Source organism: Rhincodon typus, chromosome 2 (genome assembly GCF_021869965.1).
Source record: "Rhincodon typus isolate 14 chromosome 2, sRhiTyp1.1, whole genome shotgun sequence".
NCBI classification, from domain to species: Eukaryota; Metazoa; Chordata; class Chondrichthyes; order Orectolobiformes; family Rhincodontidae; genus Rhincodon; species Rhincodon typus.
The window spans coordinates 106,576,871-106,601,379 of record NC_063333.1 but is presented as its reverse complement, the minus strand read 5'-3'; the positions used below and the strand labels follow the sequence as shown (position 1 = coordinate 106,601,379).

At 41.2% G+C, this 24,509-nt stretch overlaps 1 protein-coding gene across 1 annotated transcript in view; it reads right to left on the bottom strand.

The window, feature by feature from the left end:
* The window catches only part of LOC109935564 (sodium-dependent dopamine transporter-like), a 109,221-nt gene that overhangs the window by 74,322 nt on the left and 10,390 nt on the right, over positions 1-24,509 (bottom strand). The gene's annotated exons all lie outside the window — the stretch shown is intronic.

Below are 24,509 nucleotides of genomic sequence, written 5' to 3'. Positions count from 1 at the left end.
TGAATATGTGGAGTAGGGTAAACAAGATTATTGAGCTGCAGGGAGAGATAGTCATAGGGGATACAATTTGAGATGAATATGGGGATCTGGCTGAAAGAAGGGTAGGATTGGGGATTGAATATTCCTGGATACTATATGCTAAGGAAAAACAGAACACAGAACAATACAGCACAGGGACAGGCCCTTCAACCCACAATGTTGTGCCAAACATGACACCAAATTAAGCTAATCCCTTCTGCATGCCCTTGGTCCAAATCCCTCCATGCCTTGCATATTCATGTGCTTATCTGAAACTTTCTTAAATGCCCCTATCGTATATTCCTCCATCACCCCCGCTGGCCGTGCGTTTCGGAGTCATACCACTCTGTCTAAAAACCTTGCCTCTCACATCTCCTTTGAGCTTTCCCCTTTCACTTAAATGCATGCCCCCTAGTTTTCGATATTTCAACTCTGGGAAAAAGATTCTGACCATCAACCCTTCTGTGCATCTCATAAGTTTATAGACTTGTATCAAGTTCCCCCTCAGCCTCTGCCATTCCAGAGAAAACAACTGGAGTTTTTCTAGCCTCTCCTTATAGCTCACACCCTCTAATCCAGGCAGCATCCTGGTAAACCCCTTCTGCGCCCACTCCAAAGCTGCCATATCCTTTCTGTAATGTGGCGACCAGAATTGAACACAATACTCCAAAGTCTTACAAAGCTGCAACATGGCATCCTGACTCTTGTACTCAATTCCCTTACCAATAAAGGCAAGCATGCCATATACCTTCTTTACCACCCTATCTACTTGCATGGCCACTTTCAGGGCACTACAGACTTGAACCCCAAGATCCCTCTGTACGTTAATGTTGTTCAGGGTCCTGCCATTAACTGTATACTTTTCCTTAACATCTGATCTCCCAAAGTGCAGCACCTCACACTTACACGGATTGAACTGCATCTGCCATTTCTCTGCCCAAATTTTCAATTGACCTATATCCTGCTGTATTCTTTGGCAACTTTCTACACTTTCCACAACTCTACTGATCTTTGTATAATCTGAAAACTTACTAACCCACCCATCTACATTTTCATCCAAGTCATTTATATATATCACAAACACTGGAAGTTCCAGTAAGAATCCCTGTGGAGTACCACTCTTCATGGACCTCTCGCCAGAAAGACACCCTTCCACCACAACCCTCTGCCTTCTATAGGTAAGCCTATTCTGAATCCATGAAGCCAAGTCACCGTGGATCCTATGCATCTTAATTTTCTGGGTGAGCCTGCCATGAAGGACCTTGTCAAAATCCTTACTAAAATTTATGTAGACAACATCCATTGCTCTACCCTCATCGATCACCTTTGTTACCTCCTCAAAAAGTTCAGTCACGTTGGTAAGACATGATCTGCCCTGCACAAAGCCACACTGACTGTCCCTATTTAGGCCATGCTTTTCCTATCTCTAAGAATTCTCTTCAAAAACTTCCCAACCACTGATGTGAGACTCACCGCTCTATAGTTTCCTGGATTATCACTATTTCCCTTCTTGAACAGAGGAACAACATTAGCTACTTGTCAGTCCTCGGGGACCGCTGTAGTGGCTAGAAAGGATACAAAGATCTTGGTCAAGGCCTCAGCAATCTCCTCTCTTGCCTGTCTCAATAACCTGGGATAGATACCATCGGGCCCCGGGGACCTATCCACCTTAATGCCCTTCAAGAGACCCAATGTCACTTCTTTCTTGATCTCAAAACACCCGAGCATATTAGCATGCTCCACACAAATCTCACTATCATCCATATCCTTCTCCTGGGTGAATACTGACGTAAAGGATCTCACCCACATCCTCTGCCTCCAAGCACAATTTCCTTCCTTTATCCTTGAGTGGCCCTACCTTCTGCCTAGTTATCCTCTTGTTTTTAATGTATGTATAGAATGCCTTGGGATCCTCTTTAAACCTACTTGCCAACATGGCCCCTTCTTGCTCACCTAATTCCCTGCTTGAGTTCTTCCTTGCTTTCTTTATATTCTTCACGGGCCCTGTCCGATTTTAGCTTCCTAAACCTTATATATGCTTCTTCTTCCCTTTTGACTAAACTCACAATCTCCCTTTTTATCCAAGTGTCCCTTACCTAGCCTTCCTTGTCTTTCCTCCTTACTGGGACATGCTGGTCCTAAACACTCATCAGCAAGTCTTTAAACAGTTCCCACGTGTCAAATGTGGACTTGCCTGATAACAGCTCTTCCCAATTAATACTCCCTAGATCCCGTCTAATATTTACATAATTTGCCCTCCGCCAATTTAGTACCTTGCCACATGGTCCTGACTTATCCTTATTCATAGCTATCTGAAATCTTATGGAGTTGTGATCACTGTATCTAAAATGCTCTCCCACTGAAAGATCAGTCACCTGCCAGGCTCATTTGCCAATACAATGTCCAGTATGGCCCGTCCTGTAGTTGGACTATCCATATCCTGTTTCAAGAAACCCTCTTGGATGCACTTAACGAATGCTGCCCTGTCTAAGCCTCTTGCTGGAAGGGAGTCCCAGTCAATATTGGGGAAGTTAAAATTGCTGACTGTGACAACTCTGTTTTTATTGCATAATCTGTCTACATATTTGTTCCTCAATCTCTCGGTAGCTGTTGGGAGTACTATAGTATAATCCTATCAGAGTAATTGTACCCATCTTATTTTTGAGCTCTACCCATATTGCTTCAGTGGATGAGCCCTCCAGTCTGTTCTCTCTAACTGCAGGTGTAACATTCTCCCTGATTAATAATGCAACTACTCCAACTCTTTTACCTTGCTCTCTATCTCACCTAAAACAATGAAACCCTGGAATGTTGAACAGCCAGGCCTGTCCCTTTCTCAACCAAGTCTCTGGAATGGCCACAACATCATAGACTTATGTACTGATCCAGGCCCTCTTGTACAGTTCACTCCTCCACCAGAAGAGGTCCCAATGATTCAAGAACCTGAAACCCTGCCCCCTGCACCAGCTCCTTAGACATGCATTCATCTGTCCTATCCTTCTATTCCTCGTCTCACTAGCACGTGACCCTGGTAGTAACGCAGAGATTATTACCCTCGAGGTCCTGCTTTTCAGTTTCTTTCGTAACTCCCTGCACTCACTCCGCAGGACCTTATCCCTCTTTATACCTATGTTGTTGATTCCAACGTGCACAACAACCTCTGGCTGCTCACCCTCACCCTGAAGAATTTTGTGCAACCGCTCAAAGACGTCCTTGACCCTGGCACCAGGGAAGCAACACACCATCCTGGAGTCTCAAACACAGCTACAGAAACATCTGTCTGTGCCCCTAGCTATCAAATCTCCTACCAATATCGTTGTCTTGGATCTTGCCTGAACCTGCTCAACAGCAGAGCGAATCGTGGTGCCACAGGCCTGGCTGCTGTGGTTATACTCCCCTGAGACGCTATCCCCCCCACAGTATCCAAAACGGTATATCTATAAGAGAGGGAATAGCCACAGGAAACTCCTGCACTACCTGCCTGCCTCTCCTGGCAGTCACCCATCTACCTGACTGAAAGATAAAGAAGGAAAGAAAAGAGATGTGGCAAAATACTGATTATGGAAAATATTTTTGTGTGCGAGAAAGATGTTCCAAAGGGTCAAGGCCAGAATCTACTTGCAGTGCTATTATACTTCTGGATGTTTTTCATAGTCCACTATCTGAAGGGAAAGATACAGGGAACAGATTTGCAGAAGAAGTTATAGTGTAATGCAACCGCAATACAGTAGTGCAGTGGAAGACTTTAATCATAGTAGCTTAGGCTGGGATAGTAATATGGTGCAATTACGACAGAGAGAGAAGTGGCTATGAAGTGTGCTCAGGTGACTTTTCTACATTGGTATCTTCCTAGTCCAAAGGTGAATGGGACACTGCCTGATCTGGCTCTTTTGTGTGAGTTCCATTAAACCTGAAGTGGTCAAGCGTGGATTAGGATATTCATTTTTCTGGTCTAACTAGAACAGTCTTGTTGAATAAGCAACAAATGTAGTGTATTTTGTTTAGCAATTATTTACAGGATGCATTAATATAACGTATGTTACTGCAGAAACTGTTAGAATCACACTATCCCCAGGTCAAGCTCCTACAAGTTCCTTCTTTGCTGTGATCAAGTCCTCACGACATCAACAGAGTGAATGGTACTTACTGCATGCCATCAGATATTAACCCCTTAAGACCCACCACCCCCAAGTATCGTTTCCCCCACGGAGGACTGTGTTGATGAACTTCTATTTTTACAGCTGTCGATATGGGTCCTGCTGTAGCATGTGATGTTTTGCTTTTCTTTCTGATGATGAGTCACCAGACTCAACACATTAACTTTGCTTTCTTCCCACAGGTGCTGCCAGATTGGCAGATCTGCTGGTTTTCAACAGCAATTTCTGTTTTTGGTTTGCTTTCCATTGTCTTGGTTATTTCCACATGTTTGTTTCCTCTTAGTCTTTTGTTCCATGGAGTTGTTTGTACCACATCCTTAATTTTCATCAATTGTATATAATTGTGTTAATTTGTGGAATTTGGTTCCCATTTTTCCTCTAGATTTGTGCTGAAGTAGGTGGACTTCTTAATTCAACTCCTTCCTTCTCAGCAATGAATTTATTGGTGAAACTAGCTTGTTCATTTCCTCAATTGTGTTACATGGAGATTCATTCTTGCTTGATGTTACAAGGAGACAAGAAGTCAAAGCCATTCACCTTACAGTCATAACGACTAGAATACAAGAATTAGACTGGAATAAAGGACCACCTGTTTATACGGATCAGAAGACGATGTTGATTGGTCGGTCTATCATTGACATGGAGCTAAAGCAAGAACAGTTAACTGCCAATCTTAGTTCTCAGACAAGGCAGGTGGATTCTGATTGGTTTGGACGCTGCCATAACAGCATAAGAATATAAGAAGTAGGAGCAGGAGTAGGCCATCTGGCCCATTGAGCCTGCTCCACCATTCAATTAGATCATGGCTGATCTTTTTGCGGACTCAGCTCCACTCATCTGCTCACTCACCATAATTCACCTTAATGCCCTTACCGTTCTATCTTTCTATCTATCTTTGCCTTAAAACATTCAATGAGGTAGCCTCAATTGCTTCACTGGGTAGGGAATTCCACAGATTCACAACCCTTTTGGTGGAGAATTTCCTCCTCAACTCAGTCCTAAATCTGATCCCCCTTATTTTGAGGCAATGCCCTCTAGTTCTAGTTTTATCCACCAGTGGAAACAACCTCCCTGCTTCTATCTTATCTAATCCCTTCATAATTTTATATGCTCCTACAAGATCCCCCTCCTTCTTCTAAATTTCAACGAGCATAGTCCCAGTCTATTCAATCTCTCCTCGTAAGCCAACCCTCTCAACTCCAGAAACAACCCAGTGAACCTCCTCTGCACCCCCTCCAGTGCCAGTATATCCTTTCTCATGTAAGCAGGCACCCCTAAAACTGCACACAGTACTCCAGGTGTGGCCTCATCCTATACAGCTGCAGCATAACCTTCTTATTTTTAAACTCCATCCCTCTAGCAGTGAAGGACAATATTCTATTTGCCTTCTTAATTACCTGCTACACCTGCAAACTAACTTTTTGTGATTCATGCATAAGGACAGATCCCTCTGCAAAGCAGCATGCTGCAATTTTTAACTATTTAAATAATAGTCAATTTTGCTGTTATTCCTACTAAAATGGAAGACCTTACATTTACCATATTGTACTCCATCTGCCAAACCCTTGCCCACTCACTTAACCTATCTATATTTCTCTGCAGACTTTCAGTGTCCTCTGCACACTTTGCTCTATCACTCATATTAATGTCATCTATGAACTTTGACACATTACACTTGGTCCCCAACTAAATCATCCATGTAAATTGTAAACAATTGCAGCCCTAACACTGATCCCTGAGGCACAGCACTAACCACTGATCATCAACCAGAAAAACACATATTCATCTCCACTCTGTGCTTTCTGTTAGTTAACCAATCTTCTATCCATGCTAATACATTACCCGTAACGCCACGCACCTTAATGCACAGTGATGAGAACGTAGCAACATATAGTAAAAATTTGTAGTCTCCATGTCCCTTTTTTACCCAATATAAAATGAGCAATATATGTGCAAACTTCCTTTGCCCACATTAAATAGGGTCTGCGTGTTAGTGTATGCAGCTTCCAGCATGCGGAAATTCATCACACTGTGAACCTAACTAAAAATCCTAATTGGCTCCTAATTCTTGGCACAATCCAGATTACTTAAAAAATTGTCCAAATGCAGAATCACAACTAATGGTGGACATATATGTCTGAGGGTTATAAACATCAGCTGGTATAGCAGAATTGGCATTCAGCCAACAACAATCTGATTTCATTATGAATTCCACATAGTCACATAGTTGCATAATTGCATCTCTCCAGTAGTTTGTAGAGATTGTCAATAAAATTATCTATGGATTCACCTGGATGCTGTACTCTCTTGTTAAATTTTACTTTTCAAGAATTTTATTAGTTCTGGATAGGAATAATAGTCAAATGCTATCAGCACGTCTTTGAATTTGTCTGATGTTTCATTTACTATTTGGTGAGTAAAAAATAATATACTATACTTCCAATTGTGTGCATAAGTGTATTTACTAGTCCAACATCTGTCTTACTATCTTAAAATTATTCTATACCTCAAGAACTGTATTCTCCAGGATGCCAAATTTTATGTTCCATTCGACCCATTTCTGAAATTAAGTCCCCCTGGCAGCACTATTTCTGATTCCATAGCTTTCTTATAGTACTGGTATTTTATTTTCTTTAAAGATTGCTATTCTGTAGTAATGACAGTTTTCCCATGCTTTGTTGCTTTACTGGAGGGGTTTCCTGCACTTTGTAGCTGTAATGGAGGTTTTCTTGTGTTTCACAGCTGTAAGGGGGTGGTCTTTCTGCCCTCTGTAGTTGTCCTTTGTGGTTTTCCTGTGTTCCAACTTTGAGGAAGATTTTCAGTGGAGGGTTGAGGATAAGATTAATGCTTCTCTTGATCTACATTAATATATTTATTGTCTCCTTCCACACCACATTCATACTTTCGTCACTTCTAGAGTAAATCTGATCAATATTCTTCTTGTTAGTCTCCTAAACTTTTCACTATTCTAGGGCAAGCACAGAAACATAGATGATAGGAGCAGGAATACGCCATTGGACCCCTCCAGCCAGCTCCACCATTCAATATGGTCACAGCTGATCAGCAAGCTCAATACCCTAATCTCCCCTTATCCCTTGATCTCTTTAGACACAACAGCTATGTCTACCTCCTTTCTGAAAACACAATATTTTGATGTTGAATTCCACAGGCTCACCTTTCTTTCGGCGAAGAGTTTTGTCCTCATCTCAGTCCTAAAAAGCTCACCCCTTATCCTTAAAAAAATGCTCCCTGGTTCTGGACCCCTCACTATCAGGAGCTTACTTCTTATCTCGTCCTGTTATGATTTTATAGATTTCTACAAGTTCCCTCAACATTCTTCAAACTGCAGTGAATACAATCCTAACCAAACCAATCTCTCATCATATGTCTATCTTGCCATCCCAGGAATTAATTTGGCAAACTTTTGCTGCACTGCCTGTAAAACAAAAACATCTATCCTCAGATAAGGAAACCAAAACTGTGCACAATATTCTAGGTATGGCCTCACCAATGCCCTGCATAATTTTTTTTTGCAGTAAGACATCCTTGTTTCTGTACTCAAATCCTCTCTTTATGAAAGCCAATATAAAGTTTGCCCTCTTTATTCCTGCTGCACCTGCATGCTCACTTCCAGCGAATGGTGCATGAGGTCCATAAGCATTCCTCCTCTTAATTTACAGCCATTCAAATAATAATCTACTACCAAAGTAGGTAACCTCACATTATTCGACATTATATTGCATCTGCCATGCAAACACCCACTTGCTCAGCCTTTCCAAATCATACAGCAACATTTCTGCATCCTCCTCACAGCCCATCCTTCCACCCAGCTTTGTGTCATCTGAAAACTTGATGATATTACATTTTCCTCATCAACAACCCCAATCTTTGCCAATCTATGTATTTAACTGAATTTTTCATCCTCAGAAACATTCTTGTCAACTTTTCCGTTATTCCTCCAACGGCTTGCACTATTTTTAAAGCCTGTGATCCTGTATGCCTTTTTAAACACATTTCCAACCTATCTGCCACCTTCACTGATTTGTGCATATATATACACTGATCTTTCTTTGTTCCTTCATCGGCTATAGAATTGTTCCTTCACTGTATTGTGCTTCTTCTTATTCTTCATGCTAAACTGTAGCACTTCACATTTTTCTGCATTAAATTTCATTTGCCATGTCTTCGCACATTTCACCTATATCCTCTTGAAGTCTGAAATGATTTCTCGCTGTCAGTATGTGATGTGGGTGCTTTCCCTCACATTAGCACACATTATATACAATTAAAACTGTGTTCATATTGAGACAAATGTTTTGAAGTTTATTAACAATGCTCTTCACACTGTTACATCTTAGATTTATACATATTCTGGGTTCAGTGTTTACGTAACTGACTAACTGTTCACACTACACTGACTCCATTGCACCGAGCAGTGAGTAACTGAACGTGAGGACTTTAATATCACAGTGTCACATGCATGATGCCATGTAACTGTCTTAAAGGTACCCTTAAATTGAATTGACTTAGCTTCATTGTCACATGTACTCAAATGAGTACATCAGAAATTTTACAAGTCACCATATTACGGTGCCTTATTAGGTACAAGGGTACCTAGATACAGATTCTTAAGAACAAATTCTTAGGAAAAAAAAATTCATAAAAATAAAGAAATAAAAAGTCCAGCATTACAGATCATATAAATAAATTAGAAAAATAAAGAAATAAAACATTCAGAATAACAGTCATTCGAAACCAGTCCATGCCGGCACCTAGCCTCCTGTAAATGGATGAGACCTCCGTCAACCCACCAAGGTAGGAGTCGCCACACTTTAGGCACCATGTTTCCCCACAGCCAGGGGTCCCCAGCTCTGCTACTACTGCCTTCTTGCTGAAAACCAGAAGTCCTCACTCCAGGCCTACCGTAATGGAGTCCCTGGCTCCATTGCTGCCTTGATGACACCAGAAGTCCCTGCTCTGGGCATAACACATTGCTGCCACTGCCACGCCAGCGCCAGGAGTCCCATATCTGGGCCCACTGCAACCAGGAATCCCTGGCTCCGCTGCCAGGTCAGGAGCCCCTGCTCTGGGCCTACTGCCACCGGGAGTCCCTGGTTCCACTGCCAGGCCAGGCGCCACCATGCCAAGAATCCCGCTTTGGCTGCAGATGTCGCCTTGCCAGTGCTGCCATCTTGAACAGTCCACTGCTGCCGGCACCACGACTTTGATCATTGGAGGATCTTTGCTGATGCTGCCACCTGCCTCAAATGCCAGTAAGACATCCTTGCTGCCACTGCCACTGGCCCTGAACATCAGGAGGATGTCCTTGCTGCTGCTGCCACTGCCTCCAATCGCCAGGAGAAACCGTGTCCACCATTCCACATGCAGCCTGCTCTCGCTGTCACACTGATGCTGATGACTAACTCGCCACAGAAAAGGAAAAAAAAAGAGAAAAAGTACAGAAGAAAAAGAGCAGAAGCAAAAGAAAAAGAAAAGACAATAATACAATAAAGTCCAACACCATTTTCCTGACTGCTGTGCATGGGACCTTGATATGTGCAAATTGGTTGTTTTTGACTACATTATAACAGTGACTACACACTAAAGAAACTGAATTAGCTGGGATATGCTTTAGGACATCCAAAGCTAGAAATGTTCTTTTGCTTTCTTGCATTATGTCCAGCTCATCCAGAATCTCACTGTTGGCATCTCACCCTATTCACCTACTGTTTATGTTCATAATGCCTTTAACATTCACACAATCCTTCACCTTTAATATTTTTGCTGTTGCATAAAATCCCTCATTATTTCTGCACCATTCTTCATCCTCACAATCCTACTTGTACACTTAACTTGTCCAATGCTGGCCATTGTTTTCCTACACTATAGAACTCTTCTCAAAACTCTCAATTTATTTTACTCCTACTCACTTTGAAAGCTGTCTTGAAAAGAACTCTTTTATGTACCTCCACTAATTTCCCTGCTATTGCAATTCAGGTATGGTCCCAAACTGTTCAGTGACATATTGAAATATTGAAATTATTTAAGGAGATGACTACGGTAAAACAAATTAAATACTTGTTTAAATTTCAGCAGTACATCTGCTTGATTGTGGGTTCTATTTCAAACTCTCATCATTATATTACAGGATCAAGGAGAATCCCAAGGCTTTTTATGCATATGTTATGAGAAAGAGGGTAGCAAGGGAAAGAGTAGGCCCACACAAGGACGAAGGAGGGAAATTATACGTAGAGCCACAGGAAGTGGGGGAGATCCTAAATGAGTACTGTGTATTTGTTTTCACCAAAGAGAAGGACATGACTTATGTTGAGGTCAGAGATGAGTGTGTGAATACTCTAGAGAATGTCAACATATTGAAAGAGGAAGTTTTGGGAATCCTAAATTACATTAAGATAGACAAGTCCCGAGGACCAGGTGGGATCTACCCCAGGTTTCTCAGAGAGGCAAGGGAGGAAATAGCTGGGTGTTTGCAGATATCTTCACATCCTCGTTGACCACAGGTGAAGTTCCAGAGGACTGGAGACTAGTGAATGTTGTTCCCATGTTTAAGAAAGGATGCAGGGATAATCCAGGAAACTACAGGCTGGTGAGCTTGACATCTGTGGTGGGGAAGCTCTTGGAGAAGATGCTGAGGGACAAGATATATGCACATTTGGAGGAAAATCAACTAGTTAGTGACAGGCAGCATGGTTTTATCAGGGGAAGGTCATGTGTCACCAACCTGATTGAATTTTATGAAGAGGTAACGAGGGTAATTGATGAGGGAAGGGCTATGAATGTAGTTTATATGGACTTTACTAAAGCATTTGATAAAGTCCCACATGGCAGGTTGGTGCAAAAACTAAAATCACAAGGGATTCTGGTTGGCCTGGCTAGATGGAAAGAAAAGTGGCTTGGTCATAGAAGATAGAGGGTAGTGGTGGAAGGATGTTTTTCAGAATGGTTCAGTTTTAGGTCCTTTGTTGTTTGTACTATATATAAATGATCTGGAGGAAAATATGGGTGGACTGATAAGCAAGTTTGCTGATGACACAAAGATTGGTGGAGTTGCTGATAGTGCCAACAATTGTGAAAGTATACAACAGGACATAGATAGATTGATGACTTGGGCACAGAAATGGCAGACGGAGTTTAATCCAGACAAATGCGAGGTGATGCATTTTGGAGGATCAAATTTAGGTGTGAGTTACACTGTAAATGGCAGAACCCTTAGGAACACTAACATTCAGACGGATCTGGGCGTGCAGGTCCACAGTTACCTGAAAGTGGCAACACAGGCAGCCAAAGTGATTTAAGAAGGCATATGGCATGCTTGCCTTCATTGCCCAGGACGTGGAGTACAAGAGTTGGCAAAACATTTTGCATCTACATAAAACCCTTGTTAGGCCGCATTTGGAGTATTGTGTGCAGTTTTGGTCACCACACTACCAAAAGGATGTGGAAGCTTTGGAGAGAGTCCAGAACAGGTTCACCTTCTGAGAAGGATATTTCCTGGTCTCCAGGGCATTGACTATGAGGAAAGGTTAAAAAGACTAGGACTGTTTTCACTGGAAAGATGGCGGCTGAGAGGAGACCTGATGCAGGTCTACAAAATCATGAGAGGCTTGGATAGGATGGATAGTCAGGGGCCTTTTCCCAGAGTTGAAGTTTCAATTACAAGGGGCACAGGTTCAAGGTCAGAGGGGGCAAGTTTAAGGGAGATGTGCGAGGGAAGTTTTTCACACAGAGAGTGGTAGCAGCCTGGAATGCACTACCAGAACATATGATGAAAGTGGGCACATTGAAGACGTTTAAGAGGTACCCATGGGGGTACATGAATAGGGAGGGAATAGAAGGATATGGATCGAAAAATGACAGGTTTGGTTTTAGATTAATTAGAGCAAGATGGTTGGCACAGGCTTGGAGAGCCGAAGGGCCTGCTCCTGTGCTATACTTTTTCATTTGTTCATTTTTATTCAATGTTTTGTTGCATTAATTTAAATTTTGTCTTCCTAATGAATAGTTCTGGATACACCCTTACTTGATCATGCATAACTTAGCCAACTAAGCATAGGTTAATTAATAAATACGGTGCTGTAAGTTCGTCTGAATTACTAAAACGAATAGTTCAAATACCAGGGCAAGTCAAGCAAAGTATTGCAGCTTATTTTAGGCAGAAGAGCGACCTTGGCCCGATCAAAAATGCTTTCAATCCAGTGGTCAAACTAAAAGTCAGGAGATTAAAGCTGCTTGCAATATTTTGAAATTTCTTGATATACTATTATATCCATTGTAAAAAAAATTGCAATTACAAAGGAAAAGGAGGGAACAGCAAAACAAAATAAAATGCATGTCTGTACATTTTATTTTGTTTTGCTGTTCCCTCCTTTTCCTTTGTAATATTCAACTGAATAAATTCTGCTCCTACTGTGTAAAAGATTTTCACACCTACACTTCATCACTCTCTGATACAGATGGACCTATTGTGAACTTGCAGTATTTTGTATTTTATTCCAGAATTTTACCTCTTGAAGTCTTATTTAGAGATGTGTACAATAATGGCAGTGTCTACTGACACCCACAACTGGAGGTACCTGTATATGTGTGCACATCTGGAAACACATATAATTCCAAACCCTGTGCTATCATGTAAAATATTGATGATACCATACGCAAACGCAGCGTTCTGCATGCGCTGCATGGATGTGCATATAGGAACAGGGTTCGACTGGTGGGGGGAGAGGAGATCGAGGCCCCGCAATTGACAGCTGGAGGGTAGGGAGGGAGGAATAGGAAGTCTCCCTCCTTCGTAACTCCCCTTCACATGTCATCTATCCCCATCCTTCGCCTCCTGCTCCAGTCTTTCCCATGTTCACAGTCATATCCTATTTAAATGTGAAACTTTTAAGGCGTATTTAATTGATTGCAAGCAGTGCATGGCGCATGCCCATGGTTTCAGCAGGCAGCCTTCAGTAACTTATTAACTGGTATGATGCAAAATGCTGAATAACAACATCTGAGCATAAAATAATAAATAAGAGCAGAAGTATGATTGTGGCTGATTCTCTGCCTCATCTCCATTTTCCCACCCACTTCCCATGTCCCTTGATTCCCTGAGAAATCCAAACTGTCTATCTCAGCCTTAAAGATATTCCATGATATAGCATTCACAACTCTCTGGGATTGAAAATTCTAAAGATTCACTGTCCTTCCATATATAAATTTCTCCTTATCTCAGTTGTAAATTATCATCCCCTTTTTTCTGAGATAGTGTGGTCATGTTCTAGGTTCCACAGATGGGAGAAATAAACTCATTGCATTTACCCTTGAACCCTTTCAGGATTGTATATATTTCAACGAGATCATTCTCCTGAAATCCAGCAAACAAAGACCAAATGCACTCAAGTACCCATCATAAGACAACTCTCCCATTCTATGGATCAGTCTAGTGAACCTTCACAGGAGTGCCTCTATTGAAAATATATTATTCCTTAAATATGGAAACTGAACCGACACAGAGAGTTGAACCTTACCAGAAATCAGATAAGTGTCATTTTTGCTGCTTTTCATGAAGGGGTTTTCTCTGCAAGACCTAATGAGTTTCCTTGTGCTTTAATCCCAAACACACTGAATGCAACATGCCACACTCGTCCTAATCTCCAACTCACAAGAAGCACAAGTTCTCACCATTGCTGCGAAATCTTGGAATCCCTGGTGCTGGCATAGGTGCCGTCTGTGAAGTCCAGCTAGTCAAGCATTAGCAGTCCAGAGTTGCCCTTCTATGTTCCTGTAGTGGGACAGTAACCACAAACTAATGCCTCTCAGAGCAAATAGTTTGCACAGCTCACATTTCATTGAACATGCAAGTGCACATTCTTACATCCATCACTGTTTAAGCACCAAGCCACACGATTTACATGTCCTTAGCGACATCCCGTTTTACAATCCTAAGTCAGTGCTACTCTTTCCCTAATGTCCACCATAGTCCAGTATCTTCTCATTGTTGGGACCATCATATATCAGAAAATGTTGGTTAATACTTACAGTTCAAGGTGACAGGGAATCAGTTCTTTGCCTCTATGGTGTATCTTAGAGATCTTGTAGTATCTCTGCTTTGTGGCTAACAGGTGCCACTTTTGATGACTTCTACTTCACAGAGGTGGCTATCTTCAATCTGCAATATGGTCAGGATTGCTTGTGAACAACATTTTAACACCACAGAGTTAGACACTGCATACATTTCAAATGCACAATATCTATTTACAGATGGCTTCAATTGACATTGTGCATGTGTCTGATTGATGCAGTTGCCTTTTGAAGGGCCTCACATTTCTCACAAGTAAAGCCCACATGTTGGAATAGAAAAGAACACCAACTTTGCCTACTCCAGGTGTGGTCACAGCCATTTTACATTCACAGCTCACCTTTAGATGTTAATTGAATATGGAAGGAACACAGGTCATACTTGGCATGATGAGCCATGTCCCTTTCTTCCTGGAAATCTGTGAACAGTCCATCTATATATTCCCACACACCACCTCAAATTTCATCTGCTGCCCTGACTATTACCTCTGGAGCCCTGGCCCTACAGATTTGTCATGCTCACCATGATACTTCATAGCACAGCGGTGGTGACTGCTGATAACCCCTCTCTCACAGTATTCCATGTCCTCTCATACACTATTCTCTCCACCTTCTGACAGGTTAAATCTCCTCCCTTCACCATCCTTGTCTCCTCTGCATCCTAGGTTGGTGCCTCCAATTCTCCAACACTGAGGCCCCCCATTTCTCATACCACAACGACTTCCCCTGGTAAGCCCCCTTGACTTTCCACTGACCCTACTGATTGTGGTCCAACTAATGAGTGACTTTGACAGACAGTCCTGACTGTTGACTGACCAGCCCTCTGACTGAAATAAAATCTGAAAGTGCTAGAGAAACTCAACAGATCTGGCACCAACTGTGAAGAGAGAGAATCAGAGTTAATGTTTCTAATCCAGTATGATTCTTTTTCCAAAGAGTCATTTGACTTACTGTGCCAGGACCCCCTCAATGACGACACTCCCACTTCACTTGACAGAAGACTACTCCTTTTAGACTTTGAGACATGACAATTTGGTTGTTGCAAATGCAGTGTGTTTGACACATAGGCTGCTGGTTCATCCTATAAGTGTGACATTGACATACCACAGTGCCATACAAAAATTACCCTTGACAGATCACTGCTGACAACAATAACAACTATGACTAAGTAGCAAGACAAAGGTTTTGTAAGCGTTTAAGATGCAGTTGAGAGGCAAAGTCCCAAAGATGTTGTAGACACGTAAGCAGACACAAAGTTAGTGAGTCCTAGAGAGAGCAATTGTGCAGCTTTGAGATGCACCTGTTCGGATCCATGAAACAGGTGCCTGTCCATGTGTGAAAAGTGTCTTGGAGCAGCGTTACAATGAAAGATGCTGATGTGCTTGAAAGTGCAGGACTGAAGTACAGAACCATGTTGAAAGTAGATTGGAGATGTGCAAGAATGAGTAAATGTATATTAATGAGTGAGATTAATTAATAATATGATGTTAATGTATGTCAATGCAAGGAAAAAGGCCTCTTGCCAGTCAGTAGCGTGAATCTTGTCTTGCTGTTGAACACATGTCGAGAAGCACCTCACTGGCCATCTCACATGATTTTCCCAACTTTCTTGCTATAGCAAACATCATTCAGAGACTGGGAAGATTCTGCCTATAGTATTCAAAATATGGCCTCATCAAAACCCTGTACAATTGTAACAATACTTCTTTACTTTTCTACACCAGTCCAATTGCAATAAAGGCCTCCATGCTATTTGCCTTCTTAATTTCTTGTTGTAGCTGCATGCTAATTTTCTACATTCATGTATCCTTCTGAATATCAATATTTACAGGTTACATATCTTATTAAAAAATCTTCTACTTTTCTATTCTTGTGAGCAAATAACCACGTGTTTCCGTGTCATACTCTTTCTGACATCTTGTTGCCTATTCATTTAACCTAGCTATTTGGCTTCTTGGTGCTTGCCTCCCACCTAATTTTGTACCATCAGCAATTTTAGATGCATTATTCTGTCTCTCTGTCTAGATATAGACCACAGATTGTCAATAACTGAGGTCACTGCATTAATTCAACCCTCTACTTACAGCTTACCAAATTGAAATTGCCCCACTAATCCTGACTCTTTGTTTCCTTCTGTTAACCAATCGTGCTAATATGTTACTCCAAATCCATGATCCCTTATCCAGCAAAAATACTAAATGCCAAGGAAATCCAAGCATACTACATCTACTGGTTGCACTTTATCCTATTAATTACATCCCCATTAAAAAAATCCAATCAATTTTTCAACTATAATCTCACTTTTGTGAACTCATATTGACTTTGTTTGATCATGTTATGATCTTCTAAGTGCATTGTTAAGACTTAATAACAGATTCCAGCCCTTTTCTAAGGACTTATGTCAGGCTTACTGACCTGGCATTGCTTATTTTCTCTCTGTCTTCCTTTTTGAATAGCAGTATCACATTGCTAATTTCCAAGCTGCTGGGATTGTTCTAGAATCTAAGACATGCTGGAAAATAATCAGGCACATCTGTTATCTCAGCAGATACTTCTTTGGGGAAAACAGGATGTAGACCATAAGGTCCTGAGGATTTGTCAGATTTTAGTCCCATATGTTTCTCTGGAACTTTTTGTCTTCTGATATTAATTACATGAATTTTCTAATTCTTATTAACTCTAGGTTACCCTTTACTTGTGGAATATGACTTCTGCTTTCTACTGTGAAGACAGGCACAAAATATTTGTTCAAAGTCTTTGCTATTTCCTGCTTCTCCAAGATAATTTTTTATGTCCCTGCCTCTAAGGGACCAATGTTTGTTTCAGTTGTTCTTTTTTTCATGTCATTGTAAATACACTCATAATTTTCTTTATATGGACAGCTAGTTTACTCTCCTATTCTATTTTTCCCTTTGTATCAATTTTTGGTGGCCTTCCACTGGTTTCTAAAACAATTGAATCCTCAGACGTACTACCATTCTTTACAACACTAATAGTTTTTTCTTTTAATCTAATAATGACTTTAACTTCCCGAGTATGCCAAAAAGGGATCTTTCTTGCTAAATCATTATCTTCTAACAAGATCCAATTTGTTGAACAATTTAAATTAAAAAAAATCACTGCTTTTTTATACTATGCCCTTATATCTATGTAATTTGTTTTGCTTAAATTTAAAACATTTATGTATGATTAGATTATGCCATTTTCAACATACTATAGATTATCGTATAATTGTATTATGATCACTATTTCTCACTAAATAATTAACTGTGAGATAAATCATTGACTCTCTCACATTGCATAATATTAGAGCTAAATACTTTAATCCAAGTTCTGTAATATATTACTGTAGGAAACTGGCACAAAAGCAATCTACAAAGTCAACTTCCAGATTATGTTTGCCAATTGACCCAGACTATATGAAGGAAAAAGAAATTTTGAATTAATATTTACCACAAGCTCCAATAATTTCTTGTTGAATTTTCCATCCAACAGTATGATGATTGTTGGGGAGTTACAAAATACTTCTTCTGGTGCTTTTTCTTTTCCATGCTTTCATGGCAAGTGGGTGTTGCCGTCAAGATGATGATGTGGAGGTGCCAGTGTTAGACTGGGGTGGACAAGGTCAGAAATCACATGACACCAGGTTATGATCCAACAGGTTTATCTGAAAACACAAGCTTGTGTTTTCAAATAAACCTGTTAGACTATAACCTGGTATCATAACTTAGAGATTAAGAGTCAATTACAATGCGGAACATTATTTTTGATCCTTGATATTGTGACAGCCTTTGACCAGAAAGCAAAGACAGTAAGGAAAAAATTTAATCACTTTAAAATGTTTCGTAAATCTGTAATTCTTCGTAAAATGTTTGAGAAGAATTCTAAGTATTTTATCCTTGACAAGGGGATCGATTGTAAGTTTTCAATAATCAATAGAAACCAGTCCATGTGACTAGTCAACTCTTTACCTGAAAGCAGACCATTGAGGAATATGTTAAAATACTGACGTTTTGCAGCGGAAAAACAAAGAGGCAAAAGAGCAGCGAGGATGCAGTCAGCAAGGCAATTCGGAGAGCTAGATTTCTGAGCAGAGAAGCTTGTTTAATACAGCTGCTGCTTTTTCTTTCAGTTCTGAGTCATTGAATGGCTGAAACCATCATACCATGTGAAGGTAAAGGTAATTCTAATAGGTACGCAATGACAAGACTAATTGGAGATGGGAGTTGACCATGCATCTTGTAGATGGAGTACACTAGTACTTCCAAGCAACAATGGCAGAGGGACTGAATGTTTGTGGATATGATACCAAACAAGCGAGCTGCATTGTCCAAACTTGGAAGAATAATGAGCAAGGTAGATCAAGCAGCAGTGCTTCTCAATAACTACTGAATGGGCTGCAAACCCTTGTGTATGTATGCTAGTCATGCTTCATGTTTGACTACACTGGAAGGCAGTACAGGAGCCCATCAAGTCAATGATTGTTCTCATAATCCTGGCAGATTGCATGTGATGTTTACTGCCCCACAAAACAATGCAGTCAATACAACTTTCACTATTAGTTACTAAAAGCTGCATTTCCCAACAGCTGTCTGCTGTTAAAAGTGTCCATAATGTTGTACCATTTCCCGAGCTACTCAATGAAAGTAAATATAAAACTAAACTTGTATACTGAGACTGTAAGGGGATATATTAGGCCAGTTGATCAAGCAAGTTAATTTTAAGCAGTGCCTTAAATAGAAAGTTGTACTATAGAAATAACGGGGCCTATGGGAAAAGCAGAGTTGAGGCAGACCACCAAAAAATATCACTCAAAATTGCTCAAAAATCACTCAAAAGCCTAACATAAATGATAGCACAGTTTGAATGATTTTTAATTCATATCTAATGAAATAAAAGTAAATTTAACACCTTACCTTAAAAAATGTCAAGATGACTTGATGGGGGAGGAGGTTTTGAGGTTGCTCTGTTGTTAATGTAGGGGCTGAGGGTGGTCATCATCATCATTATCACCTTAAGGTGCAGTTGTGGTTGCAGGGTTAGGGTGATAAATAATTAATCCAGAAGTGGTAGCTGTGGTTCATTGTCTTCAGACTGTTTCTTGGGGGTTGGTTTAAAAAAGACATCCATTTTTTGCTGTTTTGCCCCTTTTCTTCTTTTGTGAAGAAGCTGTTCATAGGGTGCCAAATAAGATCTTATTCCACGAACTGCTGCTGGGTTCAGCATTGTAATCATTGTCCTCTAAGAGCTGCAACTTCTTCTCAATTTCCCTTAGGATAGAAGACAAAACAGAAGTGGAAAACTCTTGTGGTACTGCATCCTGGACTTCATCTTCTTCATCTCCAGCTTCCACTTCCCCCTCAGCGACAAGTTGTTGTAGATCAGCTGTAGAGAGGTCTTCACAGCGGGACTCAAGGAGCTCTTCAACATCCTCACTCTCCACTTCTTCAAATCCAACTTGCTTTGCAAGATCAACACAATATTCTTTGATTCTTAGGAGCTCCTCTGATGGATCAAAGCCTTTAAAATCTTGAAAAAAATCTGGGGGAAGCTTCTGCCAAACTGCATGCAAGCAGTCCTTAGTGACATCACCCCAGGCCACAACGATAATGTCAATTGCATTCTTGATGTTAAAGCTTTTCCAAAATTGAAGAACACTGTCCCTAACCCACTGAGCGGCTGCAATCAGCTTCTTAAAAAGGTGCCTCAAATAATAAACTTTAAAAGCTGCTATTGCACACTGGTCCATGGTTTGAAGGACAGAGGTTGTGTCTGAGGATAGAAATAGCACATTGATGTTTTCAGAAAGCTCACCAATGGTGCATTATCCAGGATGAGGAGAATCTTGAAATCCAATTTGCTTTTCCTGCAATACTTTCTAAAAACATCTTCCAAAACATCAACAATAATATCAGAAAAAAATTGCCCCTTCATCCTACTTCTTTTGCTTGACCTAAAGTGTAGAGTAGACTTAAGGTAACCTTTCAAGGCTTGCAGGCTGGCAGGGTGGTACACCACCACAGGCTTAAGCTTTAAGTCTCCACTGGCATTGGCACCCAGCAGCACAGTCATATGATCCTTTGCCACTTAAAGCCTGGTACATGTGCTTCATTTATAGAAATGTAGGTTCTTGTTGGCATTCGCTTCCAGTATAATACTATCTCATCCAAACTGAAAATTTGATCTTTGCAGCCTTCTTCATCAAGTTGTTTTTTACTATGGGAGGAAATGCCATTGCTTGCTTCTTGGCTGCACTGGCAGCTTAACCGTACAATTTTACATTATGAAAAACATAGCAGTTCTTAAAACCAGCAAACCAGCCACTGCTAGCATGAAAGACATTCTTGTCACTTTGTCCTTACATTTTTGCGGGAAACATGGCAGAATTTGCAAAAATAATGAAAATCATGGAGTATTGTACCTCTCACAGAAAGCGCTTCACAACAAAGTCTGCAAAGTGGTCACGTGATGTCGGCGCTGAGACTCTTTCAGCACTAACATTGCACGTATTCCGGACAAAGCCCGCAAAACGATGAAGTGATGTCGACGTGTATTCTTCCGCGCATCAATGGAATAGCCAACACAAATTCACATTTAAGAGATAGCGTTCCCCTATTCATCAGTCACTTTATAGCCAATTTGATTTGCTGGAACATGTGTTATAGCAGAACCGACTATTGACAGGTTTTTGGAGAGAAGATCAGAGCTTAGGGATTGACATTAATAATGGAGTGATAAATATAGATAAGTACGAGGCCAGAATTGGAGGAAGCTGGAGATCCCCTCACAAGTAATAAATGTGAGGCTGAAGCATTAAAAGGTGCAATGTGATCTGAATGAATTGTATTTGGCTTCTGGCTGGTACTGGAAAGTATCAATAGATATGGGGTACAGTCCTGAAGATGCATTTGACACAACACTTCCCCCTGGATTGTGGTAAAATTAGCTTAGAAAGAGAAAGCAGACTGGGACATGAAGGAAATATGCTCCCAAGATCAGACAAGATTAGCAGCCCTAAATAGCAGAGTCATTTTCCCCTTCAACTCCCAAACCAAATGAACTGTGAAGACTTTAGATGGCATGGGATGCCTTAATTAATATACATGGGTTATTCCCGATGCTATTATAAATGCAACTGTGATAACAAGCCTAAAATATGCTTGTGCTTTTTCAACAGATCACATGCTTTCAAAGCATATATCACAGCATTCATGCTGAAATGCAAATACTTGAGTATTCATTTTTGTAAAAATAAAGACAATAAGATCATAAGCTAAGGAGCAGCAATAGGCCATTTGGCCCATCAAGAACTGTCTGCCATTCAATTATATCATGACTGGTCTAATAATCCCCAGCTTTCCTATGTTATCCACATAGCCCTTGATCCTCTTAATGATTAGAAATCCTCTATCTCTTCCTTGAATATATTTAATGATCCAGCATTGACAGCCCTCTGTGGCAAAGAATTCCACAGGTTCATCATCCTCTGAGAGGAAAGGCTCCTCTTCATCTCTGTTTTAAATGGACGATCCCTTATTCTGAGATTATACTTCTAATTCTAGCCTCCCACAAGGGGAAACAACTCAATATTTACCCTGTCAAGCACACTAAGAATCTCACATGTTTCAATAAGGTTGCCTCTCATTCTTCTAAACTCCAATAAGTACAAGCCCAATCCACGCAACCATTCCTCATAATAAAATCCGTCCATACCTAGGTGCAAACTACTGAAGCTTCTCTGGATTGCGTCCAAAGTCAGTATATCTTTCCTTGGATAAGGAGGCCAAACATTTTATCAGAACTCCAGCTGTGGCCTGACCAATGCCTTGTATAGGTTTGTCAAGACCTCCCTCTTTTCATACGCCATTCCCTTTGAAATAAAGGCCAACATTCCAATTGCCTTCTCTATTACCTGCTGAACTTGAATGCTAGTTTTTTTTATGATTCATGCATGAGGAACTACAAATCCCTCTATACTGCAGCATTTTTTAAAGTCTTTCTCCATTTAAACTTTATTCAGCTCTTTCTATTCTTTCCGCCGAAGTGCATAACCTCACATTTTTCTACATTTTGTTTAATCTGCCAAGTTTTTGCCCGCTCACTGAACCTATCCATATCCATCTGTGGATTCCCTGTGCCATCTTCACTACTTGCCTTTCCACCTACTTTTGTGACATCCACAAACTTGGCTACTATAAATTCTCATCCATTATCCATGCCATTGAGATAAATTGTAAATAATTCAGTTCCCTGCCCTGATCACTATGGCATTCCAATACCTGCAAGTGGCCATCCTGAAAATGTCCCATTTATCTCAACACTCTGTCTTCTGTTAGTTAGCCAATTATCTATTCATGCTCATATATTTGATCTACTGGTTCTCCTTTATCTATCCTGTTTGTTACTTCCTCAAAGATGATTTCCCCTTTATGAAGCCACAGTGACTCTGTTTGATTACATTATGTGTATCTGAAAACTTTTCTGCAATGACAGATATTATGCTAACTGGCCCATAGTTGCCTGTTAATTTTTTTGTCTCTCTCCCTTTTGATTAAGTGTGTTACATTGGCAGTTTTCCAATATCCTGAGACTTATCTGAATCTAAGGATTCTTGGACGATTACCTACAATCATCATCATCATCATCTTTGTCACTGGCAGTCCCTCGCGGACAAGGATGACACTCTTTCACTCTCAGGATGAGTCCATGGGTGGCTGTACGGATGGATGTGACTGCTGCAGGGTCTGTTACACTTGGGGTAGAAGATGGTCATGGAAAGGGGTGGTTGGGGCGTTGGTGTGGCAACGTTCTCCTTTCACTGTTTTTACCTGGCTTGCCTTTTTCCCGACGGCAGGTCTTGAGGTGCTCGAAGCCTTTCCAGATGCTGCTCCTCTACTTTGGAAGGTCTTGGGCCAGTGATTCCCAGGTGTCTGTGGGAATACTGCACTTCGCTAGTGAGGCCTTGATGCACTGATGCGCCTGCGTCTACCTGGGGCTCACCTGCCATTTCGAATCTGGGAGTAGGGCACCTGCTTGTGGAGTCTTATGTAAGTCATGTGGATAGCATGCCCAGTCCATCCAGTTGATCAAGTGAGGTCACTGCCTTGATGCTGGGGATGTTGGAGTGGTCAAGAAGACTGGCTTTTGGGGCGACTTTCTTCCCAGCAGATTTTCAGGATCTTGCGCAGGCAGCATTGGTGGTACTGCTTCAGTGCCTTCAGGTGACTGTCCATTTTTAGAGCCATATGGGAGGGCAGGAACCACCAGGGCTCTGTAAACCCTGATCTTGGTGTCAGATCTGATGTTGTTGTCCTCGAACACTCTTTTCCTTAGGCAGCCAAAGGCTGCGCTAGCACACTGGAGGCGGTGCTTGATCCCTTCATCAATAGATGCTTTGACCAACAGGATAATTACAAGGTATTGGAAGTGGTCAACATTCTCTAAAGTCTCCCTGCGGACTTTGACGATCAGGGATTCACTCCACAATGCCAGGGCAGGTTAGTGGAGAACCTTCGTCTTTGTTCAGGACAGGACCCATGTTCTCATATGCCTCTGTAAAGGTGCTGATGATGGCCTGGATGGTTACTACCACAATCACTACCATTACATCAATGATCGACTGCGGCAACTTCCTATGCTATCCTAGGATGCAACTCATCAGGTCCAAGAATATTTCAGCCATTAGCTTCATTAGTTTATCTAGAACGTTTTCTCTAGAGATAGTTACTGTGTTTATTCCCCACCCCACCCCCACCACCACTTTAGCCCCTTAATTATTTAATATTTGGAAATCTAGTAGTATCATCTACCATAAAAGCTGATGCAAAGTATTTATTCAAATATTCTGTCATTTCTTGGCTTCCCATGATCACTTCCCTAGCCTCATTCTCTGAGGGGGCAATATTCACTGTTGCCTCTTTTTCTTTTTTACATTCTTAAACAAGCTCTTTCTATCTGTTTTGGTGTTTCTTAGTAGTTTTCCCTCACAGTGAACTTGCTCCATCTTTAGACAACAAGGTGCAGGGCTGGATGAACACAGCAGGCCAAGCAGCATCACAGGAGCAGAAAGGCTGACGTTTCGGGCCTAGACCCTTCATCAGAAAAGGGGGAGGGGAAGGGGGTTCTGAAATAAATAGGGAGAGAGTGGGAGGCGGATAGAAGAGGGCTAGAGGAGAGGATAGGTGGAGAGGAAACAAACAGGTCGAAGAGGCGGGGATGGAGCCAGTAAAGGTGAGTGTAGGTAGGGAGTTA